Source organism: Rana temporaria, chromosome 8, assembly GCF_905171775.1.
Source record: "Rana temporaria chromosome 8, aRanTem1.1, whole genome shotgun sequence".
Classification (NCBI taxonomy): Eukaryota; Metazoa; Chordata; class Amphibia; order Anura; family Ranidae; genus Rana; species Rana temporaria.
In genome coordinates this window covers 184,057,134-184,067,496 of record NC_053496.1, presented here as the reverse complement: position 1 = coordinate 184,067,496, position 10,363 = coordinate 184,057,134, and the positions used below count along the sequence as shown (strand labels likewise).

General features: G+C 45.0%; 1 pseudogene; it reads left to right on the top strand.

Moving 5' to 3' along the window:
• The first annotated feature begins 1,802 nt into the window (after positions 1-1,802).
• Positions 1,803-9,642, top strand: LOC120910610 (annotated as a pseudogene).
• Positions 9,643-10,363: the final 721 nt, after the last annotated feature.

Below are 10,363 nucleotides of genomic sequence, written 5' to 3'. Positions count from 1 at the left end.
TAGATCACGCTCCGCAGAGAGAGAGAGGGGAAGCAGCAAGCAGGACAAACGGTAGTGATGGGTAATCCGAGGTCAGGGCAACAGGCAGACAGGGGTAACCGAGGGACAGGCAAAAGGTCAAGGGCACAGGCAAACAGGCGAAGTCAGGGACGAGCCAAAAGTGGTACACAGGAAGGTAATTCGTAGCACACTGCAGACAGGAACTTAAGAGAGAGAGAGAGGGGAAGCAGCAGGCAGGACAAGCGGTAGTGATGGGTAAGCCGAGGTCAGGGCAACAGGCAGACTAGGGTAACCGAGGGACAGGCAAAAGGTCAAGGGCACAGGCAAACAGGCGAAATCAGGAACGAGCCAAAAACGGTACACAGGAAGGTAATCTTAGCACACTGCAGACAGGAACTTAAGCAAACAACACTGTTGAACAGCACTGCAGGCCTGTAGTGCAACAGTTAATATAGACTTCCTGGGATGGCCTGGGTGGGGCCATACAGGAAGGAGAGGAAATAAGAAGGTAACCAGAACAGAGTCAGGCCTCTAATGGACAGATGGAAAAAGGTAAGTTGCCAGACTATTGCATATCCATGACAGCGGGAGTGACGTCATCGCTGCTCCGGCCAGTCACAGCGCCGGAGCGGCGATACCCGGGAGTCACTCCGGGTATCATGCCGGCGACAGAGGACGTGTCTGAGGACCGCTGCGGGGGCTTCGATCTAAGGTAAGTAATTGATAATGAGCTAGTATTGTAGTCATACTAGCTCATGCCTTTGCCTTGCAGGTTTTTATAAAAAATAAATAAAACATTTGGGGGTATACAACCACTTGAAGTAGACACTTTGGGCTAGATTCGGTAACCCTTACGACGGGCGTATCAGTAGATACGCCGTCGTAAGTCCGAATCCACGCCGTCATATCTTTAAGCGTATGCTCAAATTGAGATACGCTTAAATGTTGCTAAGATACGACCGGCGTAAGTCTCCTACGCCGTTGTATCTTAGGGTGCATATTTACGCTGGCCGCTAGGTGGCGCTTCCGTTGATTTCCGCGTAGAATATGCAAATGAGCTAGATAGGCTTTTTCCGGCGTAAAGTTACTCCTGCTATATGAGGCATAGCCAATGTTAAGTATGGACGTCGGGACAGTGTCAAATTTTACATCGTTTACGTCGTTTGTGTAAGTCCTTCGCGAGTAGGGCTTTGCGTAAATTACATTCACGTCGAAAGCATTGACTATTTGCGACGTGATTGGGAGCATGCGCACTGGGATACGTTCACGGACGGCGCATGCGCCGTTCGTTAGAAACGTCATTTACGCGGGGTCATGTTTTATTTACATAAAACACGCCCACCTCTTCACAATTTGAATTAGGCGCGCTTACGCCGGCACATTTACGCTACGCCGCCGTAAATTAGGGCGCAGGTTCTTTCTGAATACAGAACCTGCCTCACTAAGTTACGGCGGCGTAGCGTATCTGAGATACACTACGCCCGCACAAAGTTACGGCGGGCTTTCTGAATCTAGCCCTATATATATTGTTAGCAAAGGGTTATGGATTGAGGGGGAAGAAGCTGCAGAGATTATTGTTTGTATAATATATTCTTATCCCTCTTGGTTAAGTGGAGCTGACTACATCTATAAGGATATACAGTACATACGCACACAGCACAAGGCCGTGTTCCCACTACGAGACGTTTTTCTTCGGGGCTGCAGTTTCTCTAAACTCCACAAGGTGGAGATCTTCTCACTTCTACCCAGACAGGAAATCTCACAGGAAGTGATGTCAGGTAGAGACAGGAAGTGATGTCAGGTATAAATAGGAAGTGATGTGAGGAACGGATTTGATGTTCCGTGTTGGAGGAAGTAGAGAGGAGACATTGGTGGAACTGGCAGCAGAGGAGGTAATAAGATTTTATTTTATTATAGCTCTTATCAATGTCCTTTTTGGGACCCCAAATTGATCCGTCCTTTAAATGTCCATCTTTTCAGTCTGATATACTATTTATCTGCCCGTAGTGTTTCTACCGATCTCAGTATTTCCTCAGATTTCGAGTGATTTTATTGAAGTGAAAACACTGATATAAAAGAAAAGTAATGGTGACATAAAACATAAGTGGGTGTAACTGATCACATTGTCACCAAACGTCAAACCAAAATAGAAGGTTTCCGTGTAAACGTAAATTCTTATCTCTCTGAATGGAGCTCCGATGCTGACTGAAGTCTTCTTCAGGAACTGACCGGTGAGTGCCGATCTCCTGGTCCTCCACATAGCTCTGTGGTCCCTCCCACTGATCTCTACGACATGGTACAGGACACCTTACAGGGGCACAGTAGTGATTTGGAGGTCAGTGGGGGGGGAAAAAAAACTCAACGGGGTACTAGGAGACGGAGCTGGTTTCTGAAGACTTCATCCTACATTTAGAGGGATATTTGGTGGCAGAGGTAGAAGTGGTTATGATTTACCTTATCCTTTAGTGAAAATACTTGTATTTGAGATTTGGGCTTCACTTCATTACATCAGACATCAATTTTGCTTTAGAAGTCGCACTGTTCAAAAATAATTAAACCTGATTTTAACTTGGGTGAAACTGGAGGATCCGGTCCTGTCCACCATCCACATCCAAGGTGGTGAAAATTGGCAGGTGGTACCCAATGTCTAGATCTAAGGGAAATGAGCTCTTCACCTGGAGGTCTTCCAAGTCCTTTGCATAAGTTTAGGGCACTGGACATGGATCTTTTTGTGTCCAGATTCAAACACAAACTGGACAGGTCTGTCACCAGGTCTAGGGGCCCTTGGGCCTTCATAGTGAATTCTCTAGTACTTCCATGGGATCGGTTCAACCTGTTCTACATCTTCCCCCCTCAACAGCTCCCCCTTGTCTCCCCCAACAACCACATGGCCAGGGTTGTGGGAAATAGGCCCTTGTTATTATAAACATGGGGACAAGGTGCTATGCCAGGACCCCTACCCTGGCAAAGTACCTCCCAGGTTGAGGGTATGTGGCCCAGTATGATTGTGATGGAGGACACTCTGGTGATCACACATAAGGGTCCTTAAATAGTGGCTGCTAGAGGTGAAGGAAACACTGAGCAGTGTCGACTAAATGTTTCTCCCATTTGTGATAATTTCAACGAGCTGCGCAATGCTGAAAGTAACATTGATCCTCCATACAGCCTTATCCTATGATTGTACAACCAATACTGTCCATCTAATTCTCTGCCATCTATCTACAGGGAAGCCTGCATAGATCACATGACCACATCAATGAGGATGGAGAAGGACGGGAGTCACATGACTGAAAGAATACTAAACCTCACCCTGGAGATCATCTACCTGCTGACCGGAGAGGTGAGGAGGATTCTGGGAGGTCACATGACATCACTCTTATCTCTATTAATAAAACACAGACCTGACCGGAGAGGTGAGGAGGATTCTGGGAGGTCACATGACATCACTCTTATCTCTATTAATAAAACACAGACCTGACCGGAGAGGTGAGGAGGATTCTGGGAGGTCACATGACATCACTCTTATCTCTATTAATAAAACACAGACCTGACCGGAGAGGTGAGGAGGATTCTGGGAGGTCACATGACATCACTCTTATCTCTATTAATAAAACACAAACCTGACCGGAGAGGTGAGGGGGATTCTAGGATTCTAACATGATATTCCTATTGGTTCTCCAATACAGAGATTTCCTCCTGTGAAGTCAGGTGATCACATGACCATCACAGTGCCTCCATGTGACTCCCTAAAACCCGAGAGACACAACATGGAGAAGATTCTAGAAGTCACCAAGAAGATGATGGAGCTGCTGACAGGAGAGGTGAGGAGGATTCTGGGACATTATCCAGTAACAGACAAGGGGTGTGTCTGGATGGTGACTGTATCATTGTGTGTGTCAGGTTCCTATAAGGTGCCAGGATGTCACTGTCTATTTCTCCATGGAGGAGTGGGAGTATTTAGAAGGACACAAGGATCTCTACAAGGACGTCATGATGGAGAATCAGCCGCCCCTCACATCACCGGGTAAGAGGAGACTTTATTGTAAAGGAGAGAGCAGTACGGAGGCTCCACCTAGATCCCCCATCATCTGATAAACACATAGAAACAATTTATTCAGTCAGTGTGTGTGTTTCCTACAGATGGATCCAGTAATGGGAACCCACCAGAGAGATGTCCCCGTCCTCTGTATTCCCGGGATTCCACACAGGAAGGTCACACCATCCCCCACCATCATCAGGTAGATGAGGAACAATCACTATAAGTTTTGATTTATACACAAGCGTGTTTGTTACAATAAAAATCCTTTTATATGTTCAGAATGGAAACCTCGGGGATGATAATATTGATGTTAAAGAAGAGTATAAAGAGGAGGATGAGGAGTATGGAGTGATGGAGGAGTTTTCTGAAGGACACAAGGATATGATGGAGCCACCTAATACCAGGAACCCCCCAGAGAGATGTCCCCGTCCTCTGTATTCCCGGGATTCCACACAGGAAGGTCACACCATCCCCCACCATCATCAGGTAGGTGGAGTTGAGGGTCGGGAATGTGGAGATGATGTGTGGACTCTACAAGATGATATTTTCTATGTGATCTCACATCATAAATACTTCTGATGTTATTTTCTGCCATTCTGTTGGTTTAGGGTAAAGATTTGATGAACATGAAAGTTGAGGGTGAAGTAGAGGAGACGTATGTGAGGGATGATCAGCTATATTCGGTGGAGGCTGGAATGACGAGGACGTTCATAAAGGAGGACACTCCTACAGAGATCAGCACAGGTGACCCATAATATATTCTTCTCTTATCTCTGCTCTGTTACTGCACACTGATTGGTCCAGAGTAGGGCAGGAGCTGAGTGATATCAATTGGGCAAACATAGATAATAGTCCCATCCCTGTACTAATACCCATCCTTGGGTTCACCTGGTAGTATTAGGTTGTGTTTCAACACAGAAAACTCCCTCCAGTGCTGCATATCTCAAGAAGCCTAGGTCTTTGGTCACTTGTTCTATGGTAAAGGGTCTACATGTCTGAACTTTTCCCCTCTTGTTTATCAGAGATCACATGACCCAGTGCCTAGACTTGTGGTTGTGTAAAGAGCACGCCCCTCCCAGCCCCCATTGGTTCCTGCTCTTCTGACAAGGCTGTGTAAATGTAGAAGTGATCTGGGAGGAGGACCAAAGGTTCTTTGATGGGGGGAAGAGTCCCAGCTGGTTGGGACCTCCACAGAGAACATCTCCTCACTCATATCTACCTGATCCAGATGGAATCTTGATGGAAGTGAACTAACCCTCTCATATCTATTGATGATGTTTTTCTATTTTTCCAGGACACGCCATGGAGAAACCCTCAAAGGATCATCTCACTTTATCTCCAGGTTGTAAAATGGAAGATGAGGACATCACAGGAGATTGTGGAGGAGAAAAGACAATGAGCTCCACTATGGATGGAGGACTTCACAGTGTGGATAGACCATGGAATCCCTCCGACTCTGTGCAACCTCGTACTGTGGGGGATGGTGCTGGAGCTCAGGAGGAGAAGAAATTTCCCTGTCCTGAATGTGGGGAAAGTTTTAGCTCTGAATTAAGTCTTTTTGTACATCAGAGATCTCACACGGGTGAGAAGCCTTATGTATGTTCTGGGTGTGGAAAATATTTTCTTCATAAATCAGATCTTATCATACATTACAGATCTCACACGGGGGAGAAGCCATTTTCCTGTTTAGAGTGCGGGAAATGTTTTTCACAGAAGTCCTGTCTTTCCAGGCATCAGAGATTGCACAGAGGTGAGAAGCCTTATGCCTGCTCCGAGTGTGGGAAATGTTTTTCACAGAAATCAGATCTTGTGCCACATCAAAGATCTCACACAGGGGAGAAGCCGTATTCCTGCCTCGAGTGTGGCAAATGTTTTTCTAATAGGCCCAATTTTATCAGACATCAGAGATTGCACACGGGTGAGAAGCCGTATTGCTGCTCTGATTGTGGGATGTGTTTTTCAGAGAAGGCCTATCTTACCTCACATCAAAGATCTCACACAGGGGAGAAGCCGTATTCCTGCCTCGAGTGTGGCAAATGTTTTTCTAATAGGCCCAATTTTATCAGACATCAGAGATTGCACACGGGTGAGAAGCCGTATTCCTGCTCTGAGTGTGGGATGTGTTTTTCAGATAAGGCCTATCTTACCTCACATCAAAGATCTCACACAGGTGTGAAGCCGTATTCATGTTCTGATTGTGGAAAAGGTTTTTCACGGAAGTCCCATCTTATCGATCATCAGAAATGCAGCACAAGGGAAAAGATGTTTTCCTCCCCTGAGTGCGGGAAATGTTTTTCATAGAAATCTCATCTTATCAAACATTGGAGAACCCACGCCACCCATGAGGTGTATTAGTGTCCTGAGTGCGGAAAATGTCTTCTATATTGATCATCTTTTGCCATACATCAGAGATCTCACACTGGGAAGAAGCTCACCTTGATATACACCTCAGAAAACACGTGGCTGAGTGCTCCTCTGATCTTTATCATGGAAGGAACACTTTATAAGGAAATCGAAGCTCACTAAAGACTTCAAAGTCCAAAAAGTTCCACGTGGTTTACTCTTTGACGAGGTGGAAACACCTTGGTGGTTTGTTGCTGCTGGTTGAGTCTCTCCTGTTGTGTAGTCTTATATCTCCTGCTCCTCAGTAGGGGCTTCAAAGAAAATAACTGTGGTAACGGAGGAGCTAGATGTTGCTTGTGAATGAAAAGCAGAGGAGCTCAGTCTACATGACAGGACTGATGCCGCATACACATGATCGGAATTTCCGATGGAAAAAGTCAGACTGACTTTTTCCATAGGAAATTCCGACCCTGTGTATGCCCCAACGGAAATTCCCATGAATTCCATCGGAGTTTAAATCTAGAACATGTTTTATTTTACTCCGATGGAATTCGTCGGAATTCCGATGAGCTTTTGGTCGAGCAAAAGTCCGATCGTGTGTACGCGAAATAAGCGTTTCAATGCAGTACTGGTGTTATCAGCCCTCTCAGGCAGATGCATTTGTGTGGAGAGTGCCACCGGCTGGCCGAAGATGGTTAATTTAACATTGTTGACATATTGGTCCCAGCACGGTTCTGGGACCAATCCTGTTTAATTTCTTCATAAACGACCTGGAGGAGGGGTAAACAGTTACATTTCTGTATTTGCAGACGATACTAAGCTAAGCAGGGCAATAACTTCTCCACAGGATGTGGAAACCTTCCAAGAAGATCTGAACAAATTAATGGGGTGGCAACTACATGGCAAATGAGGTTCAGTGTAGAGAAATGTAAAATAATTCATTTGGGTGGCAAAAATATGAATGCAATCTATACACTGGGGGGAGAGCCTCTGGGAGAATCTAGGATGGAAAAGGACCTGGGGGTCCTAGTAGATGATAGGCCCAGCAATGCCAAGCTGCTGATAACAAAGCAAACGGAATATTGGCATTAAAAAGGGGACCAACTCCAGAGATAAAACGATAATTCTCCCGCTCTACAAGACTCTGGTCCGGCCGCACCTGGAGTATGCCGTCTAGTTCTGGGCACCAGTCCTCAGGAAGGATGTACTGGAAATGAAGCGAGTAGAAAGAAGGACAACAAACCTAATAAAGGGTCTGGAGGATATTAGTTATGAGGAAAGGTTGCGAGCACTGAGAAGAAAAGAGACGCTTGAGAGGGGATTTGATTTCAATTTACAAATACCGGACCCCACAATAGGGAGAAAACTTTTTCGCCGGAAGGGAGTTTAACAAGACACGTGGCCACTCATTCAAATTAGAAAAAAAGAGGTTTAACCTTAAACTACGTAGTGTTCTTTACTGTAAGAGCGGCAAGGATGTGGAATTCCCTTCCACAGGCGGTGGTCTCAGCGGGGAGCATCGATAGTTTCAAAAAACTATTAGATAAGCACCTGAACGACCACAACATACAGGGATATACAATGTAATACTGACATATAATCACACACAGAGGTTGGTCTTTTTTCAACCTCATCTACTATGTAAAAGGGAACATTTCATATGTACCTCATACCATGCAGATATATTAACATTATTTTTTGTATGAAAGAAATAAAAATATATATATTTAAAATAATTGTATTCTTTGTAAGTTAATTGAAATTTGCCTTTTGTAGCATAGAAGGCCTCAAAATCCAAGGAGCACCTTCAGGCTTTCAAGGAGCCCTCATGAAGACTTATTTTTTTGCCACAAGTTTTTGGGAAATGCGGAATGAAAATGTATTTATTTTTTCACAAAGTTAAAGAAGATATTTCTAACACGCAGCATAGGCATACTTCGATTTACACCTCAGAACACATTTACTACTCCTCCTGAGTATTACCATACCACATGTATGAGACGTTTTCACAGCCTATCCACTTCTTAGTGAACACGATATTCAAGGATATGGGAAATGTTTATCGACATGAACACACACACACACACACGTTCAACTTGATGGACTAGTGTCTTTATTCAACCTCACCTATTATGTAACATAGAGAGGGGCCCAAAATCCAATGAGCACCTACAGGTTTTCTAGGGGCATACATTATACGCCTAATTTCCTGATCCTATCACATTTTTGGATACTGGTGTGGTGATGATCAAAGACACTGTGACTGGTTGCAATGCTAGGACTCTTTCATATAGGTTGGGGTGGGAGGGGCGTAAAAGGTTGCCTTTTAGTCATGGTTTTACTGCCCCTAACCACTGCTTCCTTTAGCTGCAGAGGCAGCTCAGGAGTGTACATATCCTGTGGCTGCAATGCTTATAAGGAAATTGCTCAAAAGCTCCACCATGCAGCCTTTGTCTAAGGCCCTAACCTGACACTATACTGCCCCAGCCTGACACTATACTGCCCTAGCCTGTCACAAAACTGCCCCAGCCTGACACTGTACCGCCCGAGCCTGTCACTATACTGCCCTAGCCTGACACTATACTGTTCTAGCCTGTCATACTGCCCTAGCATGTCACGATACTGGCTTAGCCTGTCACTATACTGCCAAGCCTGTCACTATACTACCCTAGTCTGACACTATACTGTCCTAACCTGTCATTATACTGCCTTAGCCTGTCACAATACTGCCCCAGCCTGACATTATACTGCCCTAGTCTGACACTATACTGTCCTAACCTGTCATTATACTGCCTTAGCCTGTCACAATACTGCCCCAGCCTGACACTATACTGCCCTAGCCTGTCATTATACTGCCCTAGCCTGACACTATACTGCCCTAGCCTGTCATTATACTGCCCTAGACTGACATTATACTGCCCTAGCCGGTCACTATATTGCCCCAGCCTGTCATTATACTGCCCTAGCTTGACACTATAGTGCCCTAGCCTGTCACTATACTGCCCTAGCCTCTCATGATACTGCCCCAGCCTGTCATGATACTGCCTCAGCCTGACACTATACTGCACTAGCCTGTCACTATACTGCCCTAGCCTGACACTATACTGCCTTAGAGGGCCGGTCTTTACATCCATCAGAGATGTCACACGGGGGAGAAGCCATATTCTTGTCCTCAGTGCGGGAAATGTTTCTCACGGAAGTCCCATCTTTACAGACATCAGAGATTGCATACAGGGGGAGAGGCCACGTTCTTGTCCTGAGTGAGGGAAATGTTCCTCACTGAAGTCCTGTCTTCCTGTACATCAGGGGTCCCACACAACCCTCAAGGTGTATTAGTGAGTGCGGGAAATGTCTTGTATATGAATGTTGCTGGACATGTGGGGAAGAAGCACACCCTGATATACACCTCAGATATACTCCATGGCTGATCTTCATCATGTAAGAAACACTTCATAAGGAGATCAGAGATCACCAAAGACATGGATGAAGTGTTGTACCGTGTTGGCCATAGATGGCAGGATAAAAATAAAAATGGAGTCATTACCTCTCATTGGCTGAGTACATTTTGTGGTATGGAGACTTAGAGATCTTTTATTGTCTTGCAAGAGGTCTGTTTTCTCAAGTCGTCTTCCAGGATGAAACACGTTAACCCCACCACTTAAAAGGAGGACCTTTAGGGCTTTTAAAATAAAAATGGATCCATTACCTCTCATTGGCTGAATACATTTTGTGGTGGAAGATTTCACAAACACTTACAGTTCTGTTTTGAAAAGAATGAGTTGAATGAATGTGACACGTCTTCGCCCAACTATGACAAATATTCACCATATTTGATTTTATTCAATGATTTCCTAAGATCCTTGGATTCATTTAGTTGCCATAATGTGGAATTACGCTTTTTATACGGATGGAGATATATAAGGAAAAATTCCGTATTGTAGTCAGTAGATGAGTAGTCAGTCGATGGAGGTGGGGATCATT